The following is a 19534-nucleotide window of genomic DNA, read 5'->3' on the forward strand; positions in this document are numbered from 1 at the left end:
AAAAATCCTTTTGGTGGAAACGTAAATAAGTACAGTAAACATACTCCAAAATATAAATAGCTGAAATAAAAGCATCAAATCTTCACTTTAGCAAGAATTTCGTGCATGATAACGAATTTTCTTGCGCTGCTGCAGGAATGACATTCTCGCATAGCTTCTCACGTGACTTTTCCTAGAAGGTCTAGAAGCACTAGTTTCGTGGCGACAATAAAAGTGGGTACTGCATGAGTGCTCAAAATCACAGCTCCTGGGACCTAACCATGAATTTAGTCACTTTCGAAATCGTTTCTCACGTGATTACGAAGTCCGAGCAGTTAATATCGCTGACTGGCAGACCTTGCCTATTTCTAAGAAATAACACAAACAATTCTTCAGATATCTTATTGGAAAATGTCGATGGGTGCAGAGATCTTCATGGATGCGGAGCACTTTCGATTCTTCTGTTCTCTTCTAATTACAGTATAAAATAAAGTTCAGAAATTGCTGGTCTGCAAAATGGTGCCCTATGCAACAGCTTTCCCCGAAGCCGTAGTCACGTATTCAAAAAGTTTTGTCTTTTGAGTAATGCAAGCGCCAAAATCAATTTTGGGTGTTGGAAACACACGTTGATGGCCGAGTTTTGACAACAACGCTCGAACACCAGCGGCTGAGACGCCCCAAGATCTTCAAAGCTTGGGTAAAATCTGAGGAAGAAGAAAGCGGCCAGAAAGTATCCAAGACGGTTTTTCTGTTGCCGATGGCTTAAAAATGTAGGCAAACTGGCGCAAAGTAGCCAAGGCTTGCAGCCCTGCCATGATGCGCAGCAAGCGTAGAGAGAGAACGTGCAGAATCCGCAGGGGAGCAACTGTATGGCTAAGGTCTTCGTGGGCCACGTATCTTTTCGGCTGGGTTATTTTTACTTTTTAGGCAGGCTGTTCGGGAAGGCAGATTCAAGTGCACGGTGTTTAAGCGGGGAAGAATATTCACTTAGTAAAGGAAGGAAGTGAATGAATTTGTGATGCAGAACTATCGGCAAATTGACTATCGATAATATCGATAGTCTTTTTGAAACTATCTATAGTGTAAACAAACTACTGATACTGCTACTATCGACGGACTATCGATATTGCAATCGGTAGTACCATCGTTAATAATACTATAGCGATATTACTGCCACGCGTGTTTATTGTTTTGTTTTGACGCATTTGCGTTTCACCCACAAAGACTGTTAGCAACGTTTCACGCAGACCGCGCAGTAATGTTTGAGAAACTTCGCAATTGTGAGATCATTATGTTAAGATTACGCGCCGGACGCGAATAGTCAAGTTTATTCGAGAGCTTACGCGAGCACCAGCGATAACGCTCGAAGGTTTGATGAGTGATGTATAAAGGACGACGCGTTCCACCGATGATCAGATTACTCAACTGCTGACGACTGCTCCCGCCTCTATCAGTGCGCAGCATGCATCGCGTATATTTTGAGTTGATTTCTGGGCACAAGTTCGCCCATAAAGAGCTCCGTATTTCCCAGTCTTGCTGCAGCACACTTCACCATCACAACCACGTGACAATACTATCGATAGTGGTGTGAAGAATGATGCGGTCGCTGGCCGGCCTTGTCAAAATATTTGCGATAGCCTACTACCAGCTTCGCTTAATTTATGAGCAATTTTCAGCAGAGTGAGTGAGTGAATAAACTTGATTAAAAGTTTGGGCGAGGCGGGGGGAAGAGGGGATTAACCCCTGTCCCGTCCCACTCTCCGTCGATGACGATGGCGTCAGGTGACGGCTTGAAGTCCTTGGACCCGGGCGACATCCTCGGCTTGCCGGATGGCCCAAAGTTGGTCCAGCTTGTCACTGGTGAGTGCCGCCAACCAGCGGCTGCGACGCCGACGCAGCCGATCCGCAGCAGTGACCACAGCCACGGCGGCGGTCGGCCCCTGCCCTCGCGCGGTGGTAGCAGTTCGTCCCTGCCAAACATGCGTCGCGAAGTGAGCGGCGGCAGCGACATTAGCTCCTCCGGCACAAAAATTAATTATTTCCGCAGTGAAAATGGCCGAATATATCTATCAATAAAATCGTATCCAGAAGCAACCATTTACACCTTACAATTCACTTCATGATATTTTTTTTATTTTCAAATTATAAGATGCAATATCACTTTGAAGCCGCTCAGTCCCACCACATGTAAAGGCTTCCTTTCCCGTACAGCTGAAGAGTTTGAGTTTACGATCATGTGACAGCAATGCACTCTGGTGAAGAACACAATCGTGTCAACTTTCTTGCCCTCAGCCTGCTCCTCCGGCTCCACTATGTACGAACATACCTCAATGAGTCGGTGCTGTTGATTTTATGCTATCGATAGTACCATCGAATTTTTTACTATCGATAGCGCTATCGATAGTATATTTAACCATAGATAGTTCGATAGTGACTCAGCTATCAATAGTATCGATAGTACGATCGATAGTTCTGCATCACTAGAATGAATGCAAACCTGAACTCATTATATCACTTCACTCCGTCGGCATGTCGAGCAAGGAAGCCACATTAGAAACCTTCTCTTCGCTTGTGGAGAAGCGAACCGAAAACCGTCGATTAGCCGACTTTTTAAGCCGAGCCATAGCACCTGATGTGGTATCCCCACAGAACCTTTCATGATGTTCAGAAGGCATGGAATGCCAGGCACGTATTGCGCGGAGGAGGTTTTTAAAAGTTTAGTTGAGAGTCCGTGCTAGTGTTTCGTGTCATCTTTCTTGTGTGCATTCGTCAGTAGTATCAGGTTTTTCACAGAAATGAAATCGAATGAATGAATGAATGTTGACAACCACTCATGGTAAAATTATTGAGCATGTGGGCTAGGGCCATCCCGCCCTGAGAAGGTTATCTGCCCGTCTAATGTAGCCTTTTCATTCTGGTCTGCAAGGGTCTGCAGCACGGGCGAGTCATGACCCCAACTGGGTTGTCTCTCGTCCCGTCTTTCACGAAGATACTGCCTTCTATGAGTTTCACAGTTTCGCTGTAACACTGAATGAATGAATGAAAGAATGAATGGAAACAGCCAAAATATTTGTGGTGCATCTGAGAACGCGGAAGAAAAGGTGAAAAAGACAGGATAGAGCACCACTCCTGTCGTTTTTATTAGTCTTTCGCAGTTGCACCACAATTATCTTAAGCAGATTCTGCTGACTCTGCTGAAACAGCCACATTGCTAAACAAAGTGGACCGCCACCACTCACCCTCAGACGGTCATCCCCACCGTCATCTGCTGCCTTTCCCCCTCGCCTGCAAGGTCCGGCAGCGCGGGCAAGTCGCGACCCCGATCGCAACGATAATCATCCCGTCATTGACAAAGATGCGTCGATCTACATCCAACCAGGGCCACATGGTCGCAGTCCACCCAGCGACAGGCGTATTTCGACCAGCTGGTATGTGCAGGAGATGACTATGACGCCAGCCCTGTCGAGCATCCCTCAGCTCGATTCGAACCTGCCACCTACCGACCAGAGAACGCTGCAGTTCTTAACCGCTCACTCACTGGTCGGGTGATAGCTTAGCAGCTTTGGTGCAATATATGCGTACTGCTTGTGCGGGGAAGGCAGGAATGTCTTTAACGACAAGTCCACACGTTTGCGAAGGGTGTAGTCTCCTTGCAGCCAGTAATAAAGCAGCATCACATTACACGTTGTGGGTATTGGGCTTCCTGTGTCTCGTCCAAAGTAAATACAGCACAGATAGAGGTCTCTCAGCACAAGGCCGTAGTTTATCCGTACACCTTTCCCTTTACCAGGTTACCGGAATACGAGACAGAATCTGCGCATGCACGCGCCTTTACGGATCGTTGACTTGCTTTCACAGAACGTGAACAACTCGCCGTTCTATGTTTACGGCCTTATTGCGCTAATTTACCTCGTTTCTTGACACTCGCCCGATCCCCTCCATCGAGCCTCCTTCCACCGAGACTTCTGCCACGGCGTCCTCTAATAAATTGTATTGTCAGGTGGTCGTGACGTCGACGAAGACAGCAGTCGGCGTTTGCAGGATGAAACTGTTTATTTGGCCGAACTTGTGGCCAGAAAATGAGAACTAGAACTACAGCAATACACGCTGTACAATGATAGCGGCGAACAGAGCGTCGTCCGTCGATCAACTGACTAGCGGTGAAGCGCGTCGGCATTTAAACATGTGCCGTCGAATATTCCAGCGTTATCGCTGGCTGTCGTGCAAATTCTAGAATAAACTCGAGTGTGCGCGTCTTGCGCGCAATCTTAACAAAACGATCTACAATGGTCGCGAAGGTTCTCGAACAATGAGGCGCGGTTCGCGCTGAGCGTTGCTGACAGTCTTTGTGGCCGAAAACCGAATACACCAAAAGTGATAAGGAAAGGCACGTGGCAATGCCCCCCTCTGAAAAAAAGCATCGTCCCGATGCTTAAAACAGAACAGGCTAATGCATGCAACAATAAATAACAAGAATAAAGCAACAAATGCAATAGACAATAAGAACAAGAAAGAAAGCACAATAATAAAGCAAAAATGACAGTCCACAGATTCGCTAACGCGCGTAATATGGTTTGAGGCGCACGACATGGACGACTTCAGGTCGTGCACGGCGCCGTTGAGAGTTAGTGATGCCGTCAGGGACAACCTCGTAGTCGAGTGCGCCGAGGCGTTGAAGTACCCTGTACGGTCCGAAGTATCGTCGAAGAAGCTTCTCACTGAGTCCCCGTCGGCGTATTGGCGTCCATACCCATACACGGTCACCGGGTTGGTATTCCATGTGGCGTCGTCGAAGGTTGTAGCGGCGGCTGTCAGTCATCTGCTGGTTCTTGATCCGTAGGCGCGCGAGCTGTCGTGCTTCTTCGGCGCGCTGTAAGTAAGCGGCGGCGTCGAGATTTTCTTCGTCGGTGACGTTGGGTAGCATGGCATCGAGCGTCGTTGCCTGGCTTCTTCCGTAGACCAACTTGTACGGCGTCATCTGCGTTGTTTCTTGGACAGCCGTGTTGTAAGCGAAGGTCACGTACGGAAGGACGGCGTCCCACGTCTTGTGCTCAACGTCGACGTACATGGCCAGCATGTCGGCGATGGTCTTATTTAGGCGTTCGGTGAGGCCATTGGTCTGAGGGTGGTAGGCAGTGGTCCGGCTGTGGCTTGTCTGGCTGTGCCTCAAGATCGCCTGAGTTAGTTCCGCAGTAAACGCCGTACCTCTGTCGGTGATCAGGACCTCTGGGGCGCCACGACGCAGAACGATGTCTTCAACGAAGAACTTCGCTACCTCGGCGGCACTGCCTCTAGGTAGGGCCCTTGTTTCGGCGTAACGGGTCAGGTAGTCGGTAGCTACGATGATCCACCTATTACCACTAGTCGACGTTGGGAACGGTCCCAGGACGTCCATCCCGATCTGCTGGAACGGTCGCCGAGGTGGCTCGATCGGCTGAAGAAAGCCCGCTGGTCTTGTTGGCGGTGTCCTGCGTCGCTGACAGTCTCGGCATGTCCTTACGTAGCGAGTGACGTCGGCGGCAAGGCGCGGCCAGTAGAACTTTTCCTGTATTCTTGCCAGCGTTCGGGAAACACCAAGGTGTCCTGCTGTCGGGTTGTCGCGCAGGGCCTGGAGGACATCTGGCCGCAATCCTGAAGGCACCACGAGAAGGTACTTGGCTCGATTCGGTGAGAAGTTCTTCTTTCGGAGAACGCCGTTGCCTAAGAAAAACGACGCCAGTGCTCGCTTGAACACTTTCGGAACGACGGCGTTCTTGCCCTCGAAGTATTCCATAAGGCCTCTGAGTTCCGGGTCGGATCGCTGTTGTTCAGCGAAGTCGTCGGCACTTATGGTTCCCAAGAAGTAGTCATCGTCGTGGTCGTCTTGCGGCGGCGGTTCCACGGGGGCACGAGACAGGTAGTCGGCGTCAGAGTGTTTTCTTCCGGACTTGTAAACGACGGTAATGTGGAATTCTTGAAGTCTCAAGCTCCATCGTGCGAGACGACCTGAAGGGTCCTTCAAGTTAGCTAGCCAACACAGGGCGTGGTGGTCGCTCACAACTTTGAAGGGCCTGCCGTAAAGATAGGTGCGAAACTTTGGTGTAGCCCAAATTATGGCAAGGCACTCCTTTTCTGTCGTAGAATAGTTTGCGTCCGCCTTTGATAGTGACCGGCTAGCATAGCTGATTACCCTTTCCACTCCGTCAGTCCTCTGCACAAGAACGGCGCCGAGTCCTACATTGCTAGCGTCGGTGTGCACTTCCGTTTGGGCGTATTCGTCGAAATGCGCGAGTAACGGAGGCGTCTGCAGGCGTCGTTTTAGTTCTTGAAATCCTTCCCGCTGCGGCGTTTCCCACTTGAACTCGACGTCGGTCCTGGTAAGGTTAGTAAGTGGCTCGGCGATGCGGGCAAAGTTTTTGACGAACCGCCTGTAATATGCGCACAGGCCGAGAAATCGACGGGCGGCCTTCTTGTCGGTAGGCGGCGGGAATGTAGCGATGGCTACTGTCATCTGGGGGTCAGGGCGTACTCCGGACTTGCTTATCACGTGTCCCAAGAACAAAAGTTCCTCGTACGCAAAGCGACACTTTTCTGGCTTCAGGGTGAGTCCGGAGCTCTTTATTGCTTGAAGTACAGCTTCAAGCCGCCGTAGGTGTTCGTCGAAGTTTGAGGCAAACACAACGACGTCGTCCAAGTACACGAGGCAAGTCTGCCACTTCAAGCCAGCCAGCACTGTATCCATGACACGTTGGAAAGTTGCGGGTGCCGAGCAAAGACCAAAGGGCATGACCTTGAACTCGAGCAGGCCGTCTGGTGTTATGAAGGCAGTCTTTTCTCGGTCTCTCTCGTCTACTTCGATTTGCCAGTAGCCGGTCTTGAGGTCCATCGACGAAAAGTACTTGGCGTTATGGAGTCGATCTAGGGTGTCGTCTATCCGTGGGAGAGGGTACATGTCCTTCTTCGTGACCTTGTTCAGGCGACGATAGTCGACGCAAAAACGTAGGGTTCCATCCTTCTTCCTCACTAACACCACAGGTGACGCCCACGGACTCTTGGACGGCTGGATGATGTCGTCGCGTAGCATTTCGTCGACCTGTTTCTTGATGGCCTCGCGTTCTCTCGTCGAAACTCGGTACGGGCTCTGACGGATTGGTCGGGCACTTTCTTCTGTTATGATGCGATGTTTCGCGACTGGGGTCTGTCGAATTCTTGACGACGACGAGAAGCAGTCCTTGAATTGTAGGAGCAGGGCTTTTAGCTGGTCTTGCTTGTGCTTCGGGAGGCTCGGGTTGACGTGGAAATCGGGTTGGTTTCGTCGATCCGTCGAAGCAGGTTCAGTAGCATCGAAGAGGGCGAAAGAACTGCTGGCGTCCACGAATTCGTGGATGTAGGCGACCGTCGTACCAATGTTGAGGTGCCTATATTCGTGGCTGAAGTTTGTCAGCACTACGTTAGCTTTGCCATCACGCAGCTCGGCTATGCCTCTTGCGACGCAAATCTGACGGTTCAGAAGTAGGTGCTGATCGCCCTCGATGACACCTTCAAGGTCTGCGGGTTCTTGAGTTCCGACGGAAATGATGATGCTGGAGAGAGGCGGAATGGTGACGTGCTCTTCTATCACATTCAACACGGGGTTTCCTGGCGTCGTGTGTGGCGGCAGCGCTTTTTCTGAGGTTAGTGTTATTGACTCAGATCTCAGATCGATGACGGCGCCGTGGTGGCTTAGGAAGTCCATCCCAAGTATCACATTCCTGGAGCAATGCTGTAAGATTACAAAGCTCGCAGGATAAGTCCTGTTATTGATGGTGACTCTTGCGGTGCAGACTCCAGCCGGAGTTATTAGATGGCCCCCAGCGGTCCGGATTTCGGGCCCTTGCCAAGCGGTCCTAACTTTCTTCAATCTTTTGGCGAATGGTCCACTGACGACGGAATAGTAGGCTCCAGTGTCGACGAGAGCGGTGACGTTGTGGCCGTCGAATAGTACGTCGAGGTCGCTAATCCGTCGTCTTGCGTTGCGGTTAAATCGCGGCGTCGGGTCACGGCTAGCTCGGCGTGTCCCGCTGCTTGTACGTCGCGTCGACAGGTCTTCTTCAGGGACCGAGGTTTCGTCGTCAGGGCTTCGTCTGTTTCGCGTCGTGTTCGGCAGGTCTCGTCGCGTAGTCGTCGTCGGCGGCCGCGCAGGATCTTCGGCATTTCGTCGTACAGCAACGGCATCTCCATCGGTTGCTGCCCTTAGTTTCCCGGTTACGGGCTAGGCGACCGGCCTCGGTTTGGGCCAGTGTGCTGCCGACGGTGCGGTGACATGTAGCGGCCGGGCGACGGCGAGCGGGAAGGTCGTCGTTTTTGCCACTGTGTTCCGGTCAGGTAGTCGTCGATGTCGCGAGGCCGTTCGCCTGGCCGCGGGCGCGGCGCGTTGACGGCGAATCCGCGTAGCCCCATCTGTCGGTACTGGCAGCGGCGGTAAGTGTGGCCGGCCTCCCCGCAGTGGTAGCAGAGCGGGCGGTTGTCAGGGGCGCGCCAAACGTCGGTCTTTCGGGGGGTGTAGGTTTGGCCTGCAGGCGGGCGGGATGGCGTCGGAGGTGGCGGCGGTGTCTGGCGACGGAACTGCGATGGCGCGGGGCGTTGGTGATAGCCCGGAGTGGCGACAGCATGGCGTGCAACGGCAGCATAGCTCATGGTTTCCGGCGCAGGTGCGGCGGTGCAGCAACTCCCAGCGAATGCTGAATTTCCTCGCGAACGACGTCGGCTATGGAATGCACTTGGGGTTGCGATGCAGGAAACATCTTTCGGAGCTCTTCGCGCACGACCGCCCTTATCGTCTCACGCAAGTCGTCGGAGCCCAGCGCATGTGCTTCCCCGTAGTTCGTCGTCGGCATACGGCGGTTGTATTGCCTCGTACGCATTTCCAGGGCCTTTTCAATCGTTGTGGCCTCCGAACTGAACTCCGCGACTGTCTTGGGCGGGTTTCGTACAAGTCCGGCAAAGAGCTCTTGCTTCACTCCCCGCATCAGGAAACGAAGCTTTTTTTCTTCGGACATAGCCGGGTCCGCGTGCCGGAACAGTCGGGTCATTTCTTCGGTGTACATCCCGATGCTTTCATTCGGGAGCTGTACACGGGTCTCCAACAGCGTTTCGGCTTTTTCCTTGCGGACGACGCTGCCGAAGGTGTCCAAAAATGCGGCGCGTCCCAGTTCGTCAGCGTGGCTTCTCTGTTCTCGAACCATGTCCGAGCGGTGTTTTCTAGCGCGAAATACACGTGCCGTAGTTTGTCTTCACTTGTCCAATTGTTGAAAACGGCGACCCGGTCGTACCTTTCCAGCCAGCTCTCTGGATCTTCGAGCGACGACCCGTGGAAGGTTGGCGGCTCCCGGGGCTGATGCAGCCGGATCGATGTTGGAGCTACTGGGTCGGTCATCGTTACAGTCGAGGTCACGGCGTTAGGTTGCCTGGCGTTGCCGGGAAGAGGTCCGTACTCTGGCTTGAGTCCTAGCTGCCGTCGGCTAGTTCGACGATCCGGGTTTTCTTTGCCGTCGTCCTCCTCGCGGCTTGGGCTTGGGTCAGCGCTTCGCGGGGGCGTCCGGATCATGGAAGCAGCAGCACCTCCACCAGATGTCGCGTGGTCGTGACGTCGACGAAGACAGCAGTCGGCGTTTGCAGGATGAAACTGTTTATTTGGCCGAACTTGTGGCCAGAAAATGAGAACTAGAACTACAGCAATACACGCTGTACAATGATAGCGGCGAACAGAGCGTCGTCCGTCGATCAACTGACTAGCGGTGAAGCACGTCGGCATTTAAACATGTGCCGTCGAACATTCCAGCGTTATCGCTGGCTGTCGTGCGAATTCTAGAATAAGCTCGAGTGTGCGCGTTTTGCGCGCAATCTTAACAAAACGATCTACAATGGTCGCGAAGGTTCTCGAACAATGAGGCGCGGTTCGCGCTGAGCGTTGCTGACAGTCTTTGTGGCCGAAAACCGAATACACCAAAAGTGATAAAGAAAGGCACGTGGCAGTATTGATAAGTCCAAGTGGGAACGCCAATTGCGACTACGTCGTTTGAGCCGGGTCACCGTCGACGTAATCGTGAGACGCCGGATAGGTGGTGGCATCTGGCGGCTGCAAGATGAACCATGCAAGTAAGAACTTCTTATTGCAGTATGCTAGTGCATTAGGCTTCTCTGCTGGTGCAAATTCGCGACAGCGGTATAATTCCGAACGAGTTCCGAACATCCCCTATACTTTCCTCGGCTTTATTGTCTGTTAGTTCTCATTAATATTGTGTATAACAAAGAAAACGAGCCCTTGAAATTAACACTTCTTTCCTTCATATATATATATATATATATATATATATATATATATATATATATATATATCTGTGGATATTTGTGGATATTTCTTTTCTCCATAAGAGTAGGCGAAAGCAAACGTGTATTGGCACCCGCCACAGTGGTATAGTGGTTATGGTGCTCTGCTCCCGACCTGCAGGTGGCGGGGTCGAACCCGGCCGCGGTAGCTGCATGTTCGATGAGGCGAAAATGCTTGAGGTCCATGCACGTAGATTAAGGTGCTCGTTAAAGATCCCGAAGTGGTCGAAATTTCCGGAGTACTCGATTACGGCGTCTTTCGTAATCATATTGTGATTTTGGGATGCTAAACCCCAAGAATTAATATTATTAGTATCGGTGTGCTTGCAAAAAAGCCTCCAAAGATGCCGGAGGGAAGTGGCGGTGGCGCCGATGGGAATAGCTGTTCACCTTTCGCGAGATAGCTTCGCAGTACAGACTAGGCAAGGGATCCTTCCCGGATGCGCACAGAGAACTAACTAGGAGAGAGGCGGTAGCCCTTCGACTTCTCCAGACTCGACCCTTCCCGTCGCCGGCCACTACGGCAATGTATATGGGCATTTAACGTAACTACTCGCCATGTGATCAGCTCGCAACCTTTCCTCATTTGATTTGGTGACTCCCCCGCTTGCGCACTTTCACAAGCAAGCATCACGTCAACGAGACGGACTTCCTAAATCGCATCGCAGGTCCAGACCTGGTACACCAACTCCTCGTGCTCCAGCGAGCCTGTGAAGCTTCACTTGTGAACCCTGTTTTCGAAGCGCAAACATTCTAGGCAGACGTAGGCAAAAAACAGCTCGTGCAACATTGGAAGCATATTTTAACAAGAAAAGCAGGTGAGGAGTGCATAAGAGACACATCTATTGCGTTGCACAATGCAGGAATTCAATTTCTTTCGCACCTCTTTAGATTTTTTTATATCTCCATTGGTTGTTGTGAAGGTGCACGTACGCAGCTTGTTGATATATAAAGCGGTTGATCTGCCTTCAGTAATACGAGTTGTCAGTTTGAGCCTGTGCTCGTCTGTTCCTTTCTGTTGTCCTCTCTCTTTGCGTTACTCGCGATGGTTTTTATGTCCAAACACCAACTCGCCAACAGTCCACTCGTTTGAAACACAGTACAGCCCAACAGTACATGAGCCAGAAAGATACAAGCAGGAGTTCTGGTAATAAAAAAAGTCACACTTACATGTATAAAGCCAAAACTTTTACGAGCGTTTTGCATAGAAAAATATGGAAGCGAAATACAGATACGATATTACGGAATATCGTATCATTTTCACAATATTTCTACATTAAGTGCTGAATGCGATGGGATCTTGACCGGCAGGTGATTGTGTCGATATGTGGGAAAATCCGTTTTAGTCCTTTCCTGTTCACGAACCGAAACAACGCAGTGTCCCTTATGCATTCGCCTAAAGCGAGTCGAAGGCGAAAGCCATGTTCTTCTTTTACAACTAAAGCTGTCATATATGATATCACAACAACGGTCTCGTAGTTGTCCGCCGCCACACCCTCCGTAACTGCTATCAAGCGACTCGAAGGCGAAAGCCATCTTTTTCGTTTTCTCCTCTGCCCCCCTCCGAAAGCTTTCTGCACCTAGCGTGGTCTTGCACTGCCTCAGTGATCGGCCCACTTTTGATCAACCGGCTGTAACAGACCACAATAAAGATGTTCTCTCTCTCTCTCATGTGATGACATCGTCCTGCGACGTCACGTTATGGACGTCATAGTGACGACATGAACATCTTCGTGACGGCCAAATTCTGGGGATAAGGGACGTCATGATGACGTCACCACGTGTCGATGAGTTTTGTACCCGTCGTGTTGACGCTGACGCCGCGGCACCATGGTCGAAGCCGACGGTCAGTTTTCGCCTTTGATGAGGCGTCTGGCGCTTTCGCCTTAAAAACCTTACAGTGCTTTGTTATTCCTACGTGCGTGGATGAAAAATTGGCGGGGCACTTGGGCTTCGCCTTTTAGAGTTGAAAGTGATAGCGATATCCGGCTCGATCCTCGTCGTGCTCCGTTTCGCTTGTCATTATGTTCAGTCGCCCAGCCAGTCAGCCACAAGCACACACACACACACACACACACGCACACACAGACACACACACACAAGCACACACACACACACACAGACACACACACACAAGCACACACACACACACACACACACACACACACACACACACACACACACACAACATACATATTGGAACACGCCCTCCTTTCGTTCTATCTTTTGTGTTAACGCCCCTTTACACGTGTTACTACTGGCTTACGCAAGCCGCGCCAGAATGGCTTTGAACATTTCAGATTGTACACTCTAAAAAAAAGGGAGCGAGAATGGAGCAACGGGCTCCGTTCCTCCTTCGGAGCAGCGACTTTCTCCTTTGCGGACGATTTACTCGTCGCGCCCTCTTGCGGCAAGCGCCAAGGGAGAAACTTTTCTCCTCAACCACGTGACTTGCGCGCGCGCGCATGCGCACGCCGAGTTACATCGTGATTCCGTGCTGCGGACAGCGGCCGCCCTTTCGCGCTCACTCGGTAGCCTCAGACCAGATTATCCAGTGCTACCGATCTCGGTCAGTCGCGTGCAATTAGTCTTGTAGCTAGGATTGATGCGAGCAACACACGAGTGACGTTCATTGTTTTTGTTCTATGTTTCTATGTGTTGAGTAACGTGTGTGGCGTTTTTCTTTCATTTTTTGATAGGCTCGACGTGTGCGCGTTGCGCCGCATACTTCCGTGTGTCTCGTGTTGTTTGTATACGTTTGCGCACGATCTGCTTGTCATAAATACAGTAAGTCCTGCTTCACAAAAGTCTTGTTTTAATGAACACCTTAGACTGTACACTGTTACAAAGCAGGTGCGCGGGTCCTGGGCCAGCTGTCCCCGAGCGAGTCTTCCCGCTTCTTGGACCCCCACACCCCTCATTTCGGAGAACGGATTTGACACTACACCTGCCGTCTTTTCCCTGAACTGGGCGCTTCGGCTGGAAGCTGGGAGCTACGCGCGAGTCTCCTCCGTGGAACACGTGTTTGCAACGAGCTGATTTTGGTGAAAGCTGGTGCCTTTGTTCGTAAAGGAATTTTCAGTTCCCCGAAGTGGCATTGCCCCCCCCCCCTTTCTTCCGAACTGGTCGGACGTGGAGAGTGAGAGTGCAGTGGTCTCTGGCATTGCTATCCTGGGGGCGGTGACCTATGTGTCGAAGAGACGGACCCTCCAAAGGCATGCATGTTTGTGATTGGACGTTTGCTAGTTATGCAGCTTCAAAGGCATGCACGTTTGTGATTGGACATTTCCAATTAAGGAGTTTCACTAAAATGCGAAGGAAGTGTATTTAAGGAGCAGCAGAGCGTCTGCTCAGCACGGATCGATCGGACTAGATGTCGTTCTGACGATCCTGTCCTCTATGATGTAAATAAACGTCTGTTAAGTTTTCCTCAACGCCGATCTCTCTGCCTCGGCTTCCTGCTGTTCTGGACGTCCCTGGGCCTGCGGTACGACTCCCGCCGCTCAGCTCCACGCTACCCCCTGGGTCCGCGTCGGCCAACGACGCCGTTCGTAACAACACCAATAATTCAATTCTTTTCGGCGTTAACATACTTGGCAAGAACAGGCGTTTTTAGTTTTATACAGCACTTTTCAATCAATACAACAAGCAATATAACGAAGCATGAAAGTTAATTTTTACAACATTTTAGCAAACGTGATACCACTGGACATTGCATGCATGAAAGTACGATAACTTATAATTGCTGGGGTTTGACGTGTCGAAACCACCGTATGAATATGAGGCACGCCGTAGTGTGGGACTACGGATCAATTTCGATCAACTGGGGTTCTTTAACTTGCACCCGAACATAAGCACATGGGTGTTCTTTGCCTTTCGCCCCGATTGAAATGTGGCCGCCGTGGCCGCATAACGTTAACCCTCATCATAATTGCACATATCTGAAAAATAAGTCAATGACTTCTGTCAATTAAGCCAAAATTCTCAATCACATGCGTTTTGGAATACGCATGCCATCACTGAGAATTAGGACGGACTTATGCACGCGTGCAGTATGTATCTCTCGTTCTCAGGATTTTGCTTTGGCGTGCGAAACTCAACACAAAATGCGCTTCTAATGACAGCTGTGCACAGTAGGTAATCACTAACACTCTCACTCACCCTTGTAAAAAGAGTCCCAGGCAACCGCGGATATCCGCTCAGTATCCATGAAAGAGCCCAACGTCCAGTGCTAGTGTGGGACAATCATTGGATGAACATTAGAGATTCCATAGTTGATATCCATTTTTGGAGTTGTGACATACAGACAAGTTATAATCGATTATGGATCTTCAAAGGATATTCATGTATGACTTTGTGAAAGAGTCCACAAATGAACGTGTATTCACTACATAAGCTGAAACGGCAGCTTTCTTACACATGGCAATGCGCATCGTCACAGGTCATAACCAGAAAATTATTTACAGTGGATCCCCGATTATGCGACTTTGAAGGGTCCACGCAAAACCGTCGCATAATCCGGGCGTCGTATAATCGAAAAGCTAAGAATATAGGCAGTCACAATCAGCCTTGGCCAGAAAAGGGGAACAGACCACCTGAATAAGCCCACGACACGACCCTGTGCTTTTCCAAGGAAGGTAGATTAAATTATTTTTGTGAATGGCAGAGACCGGCAGCATTACTTAGTTGAAAGAGGTATGAGCGAATCATCATCCTCAACTTCAAAAAATTGAATCCAGTGCGCCTCTTTCTCCCTATAAATCGAGTTCAAAAAGTTGCCTGTGTGTGAAAACGAAACCGAAACCGCGTTGGCAACAGCCTCCCGTCAGGGGAGTCAGACACAGTGTCATCGCCATCACATAATGGCGACAGAGCACGAGTTTGCGTAGAATTATGGTGGCTAGTATAGTAGAATGCTTTCGTGCTCGACTGAGCTGTGTGCATCGTATTTGTGCCGCTGTGAAGTGCAACTAGTGATGTCCCGCTGTTATTATGAACGTTCATGTCAAGCGAAAGTTATTTTGCACGGTGAAAATAGCTGCGTCGCGTCCTTTTGCGTGCTAAAGACGTGTGACTGCGAGTGCCGCAAACAAAGGCAGGACGCCAGCTGTATGTCGACCAGGAAAAGCTTCCACGGACCGAAAACGTGAAAATATCTGGATCTCAATGACCGGTCAGCTAAAGCTACTCAGCGTGGAGAGAGCTTGTCTAGGTAACGACCCTGGATACGCACGCACCCGAGGCGTATCCAGAAGCTATCTTAAAAGCCAGGAAAACTGGATTGCAGAAGCGCATGAACCGCCAGGAGAATAAATTTACTGTCTCACTCTCTACTTTTGTAATTGTCAACGTAGGGGAACGATAGTTCTTATTGTGCACTCGCAAATACTTGGTCAGCTTTCAGATACGAGTAAAGAAGGTGATTTTTTTTCTCGGACGGAATCAAAGTCGTCGTAAGATGCGGGGTCGGTGTAAAATTGCGTCGTATAACGAAGGTTTTTTAATACGTTATTTCTATGGGGATTTTGCCGGGACCAAACCGATTCGTCGTGAAATTCGGGTCGTCGCAAATCCGGGGGACGCATAATCGAGAATCCACTACTAGGTTTAGAACCCAGAAATATCATTGTGGTACCACGTACAGTAAAATATTTTCATGTATACCCCTTACTAATCGAAATATATTATTGACTTGTTCGCTTGATTGTTCTATTATACTGTTACATGAATGACGACTCGGTAGACTGTAGTCCGTAGACTATTCACACGATATATTTACAGTAGCGGTTGCAGCGCTGACCGGTTCAGCTCAGAGCCCGAGCGGAGAGAGATCTTCCTTCTTTTCGTCCGGCTCATACGCGCATGGTTCGAGGGGCTGGCAATATGCATGTAGCAATATGACCTAATTGCCAGTAAACAGTTTAGTTGTGTAACTGCACATATGGCAGCCCAAATAACTGAAATAAGAACTAGTATATGCATCTTCTGCTGGCCTTCTACTTCATTTAAAAACCGTGCACAACATTACTGAAGACTTATGAAAATGTCACTGCCTTGCGTTTACACGCAATGCCTGTGCATTGTTTTGTATTGTATTTGCATTGTTTTTTTGTATTTTATTTATCTTTAAATATATATATAATTTACTTGCCTGAGTGCACTTGGGTATCAATTGCATTCCTTGGTGAGTCGCTCTGGGCCCGCACCCTTATGCTTTCCATCACACTTAGGCATTGTCCAGCGCTGACAGGTTGAAACTGTGCAATTTAAAGCTAAGTTATGAATGCAATTTCATTTCTAGCATGTTCAGTTCGTGTCATGTTGGTGTAAATTCAACTTTAACCCTCATATCAGAGGCAATATTACTTTTGGCAGCTGCATTTGTAGCAACATAACGCACCTAACTCGAGCAATTGAGCACACCAGTCGTTATTCTGACGCAGACAGTTGGGCTAGTTGGTGATAACTTAACTTGGGCATCTGAACAAATGTAAATGAATGCTCGAGTAAGGAACAGACACGTAGACGCCCTTCCTGTGTACGTGTCTCTTCCTTATTTGAGTGTTGTTTTGTGCTTGTTGTTTCAATCTGTGAGCACTGTACATTCAGGCACAACATACGTATAAGGTCCATAATATGTCCACGACAGGATCCCATTCTGGATATCCTGTGAATCTGCAAAAATGTTTTTTTCAACATCTGTCGGACTTCCCATTGAGCTCCAGCGGAGATTTACGGATCTCCACTGGATATCCATTACATCCGAAACGGATATATATCTGGATTCCTGAGGGATATCTGTGGTTGCTTGGGGTATTCCAAATACAACGCAAGATTAACCACCGCCACAACGACAACTACACAGTTATCGCACAATGACCGCAATTTCACACGCCAGGCGAATACCGTGACGTAACAGTAGCAGAGCAGCATGTAGGTACAGCGTACTGAAATATTACAGACCACGTAGTGTGGGTAGCGTTCTTTTCCATAATTCGCGCGGTGTAGCGCCAGTTTCTCTACTCAAGTAATCGAGCTGCCGCGACGCCAAGAGCCACTGACATCGCTCTCGAAAGACCACCGTCCGGTGCGAGGCCATCTTGTCTTGTTTCTTCGCACGACCCGCGTTGTAACGTACGTATACACAAATGAGACGGCCGTCCCGCATCAGAAGCATTGTCATTGAAGGGCTAGCAGTTGAACGAATCCATGGCCCATCGTCATACTTGCGGTCAACGCATAAGTAGAATGTGAACAGATGTCAACGCCAAACCACTCAACGAAGTCGACGCGACGAAGGCGACAGAATCTCAACATATTGCCAATATTGCGCCCTCCAACAGTAACTATTGAAAATAAAGAAATCAGAGAGAGAAATTTCATCTGTGGCCGCTGTCAGAAGATGGCGCTACTTCAAAATGTCGTCGGAATGGTATGAACGGTTCTCAATATGGTCGTTTTTGCACTAACTTAATTAACTCTGTAATTATACTCTTCATTATTATGCGGCTTTAGATCAACTGGTGCGCTTGGCTAAGCCATAGCTACTATTTAATAATTTCGGCGTATATTGTGACGCAGCCATGAAATCGCAAAGAGTTGAAGAAAAATGACGCATCTTTGTGCCACCATGGTCCACTGTAATTCAGTCACTATATAAGGGCCAGCGCTTCATAGAGGGGTATGTGTAAACGTCTGTACGTATGCGTCTGTAGTGCATTGTTCATGTTATAGGTTTTATACATGCGAATGAGTTGTGTATGTATTGAATTCAATGTGCGTACTATGTGTCTGCCTAGTATACGTGTGCGTATTATTAAAAGCTGTATCAACTTTCCGGTGTCCTTGAGTAATCCATGAATGAGCTTACCTCCCCAAAATGCCGTGTGCAGTATCAACCTCAGTCAGAAACAACTTTTTTTAGTATTGTTTAATCCCTCTAGATGGCGCCAACTACCACCTAATTCACGGCCGCGGCACTCTCACAGCTCCACAGGCCTACTTATATGAAGTTGAACATCTATCTATCGAAACTATGCTCTGCTGCGCCGGGATGGTTTTGATGCTACAGAGTGTACATTTTGGAAGCACAAACGCGTGGATAACGTCGCTACACCGTGTGACGCTTCGACAAATAAAGACAGCAAGCCTAACGTACAGTCTCCGGGTGAGAGCCCCTTTGCAGTATCCGTCTCTTTTAAAGTGAACGCCGTCTCGCTGGCCGAGCGAAACGTACGAGTTCCGTCGTTCCGTTTCACGAGGTTTTCATCACTACAGGTTTGTCTCCTTGATTTTATTGTCATATCGTTCGATATTAAGCTCAGCGGGACCGTTTTTTGTGATTGCCAGTGCCGCATACTCTTTATCAGGCGAGAATCGATGCACTCGCTAGGCCTAAATCTCTTGCTCGCTTCACTGGCTTGGCGTCAGCCATCTTGATGTTGACGGTTTCTTCATTGAAAAGGGAGGAACGGTTCTCCATTTGAAGACGAACATTGGGGACATCGCCGTTTCTCCCTTAAAGGAGAGAGGGCCACTCCATTTTTTAAGAGTGTAGTAGATCATTTTGTTCAGATTGCGCACATGACGCGAATAGTCAGGATTATTCCAGTGAGTGCACGACCACCGTGATGAGGCTGGAAAGTTCGATTGATTGATTAACGTTATTGAAAACAGTCCTAAAGCTCGGCTTTTTAGGCCTATACATGACGTATAAAAGACGGCGCGTCCAAACAATCAGATTATCGACGGCCGACGCTCTGTTCGCTGCTATACTTGTGCAGTGTGTATTGCTGTAGCTTGACTTTCCGTTTCCCCTCCGCAAGTTCAGCCACATAAAGAGTTTCATCTTGGACACGCCGACTGCTGCCTTCGTCGACGTCACGACCCCGTAACATCTGGTGGAGGTGCCTCCCGATCCATGTACCGAACGCCCCCCCCCCCCTCCGGCCGTGAGCCATGCCCACACCGTGAAGGCGACATCGACACCAACCAGCTAGCCAGCCGCAGGCAGCAAGGTCTCCCACCAGAATACGGACCTCTTCCCGAAAAGACCAAGACCGCGACGATGAAGACAACAGGCACCATGGCCGCTGCTGTCTCACCTTAACGAGTCATCATGAATCAGCCGAGGGAGCTGCTGACTTTTTTTGGATCACGATGTGAAGACACGCAAAGCTGGTTGGAAAAATACGTCCGAGTTCAATAA

The sequence above is a fragment of the Rhipicephalus sanguineus genome, chromosome 6, assembly GCF_013339695.2.
Source record: "Rhipicephalus sanguineus isolate Rsan-2018 chromosome 6, BIME_Rsan_1.4, whole genome shotgun sequence".
NCBI classification, from domain to species: Eukaryota; Metazoa; Arthropoda; class Arachnida; order Ixodida; family Ixodidae; genus Rhipicephalus; species Rhipicephalus sanguineus.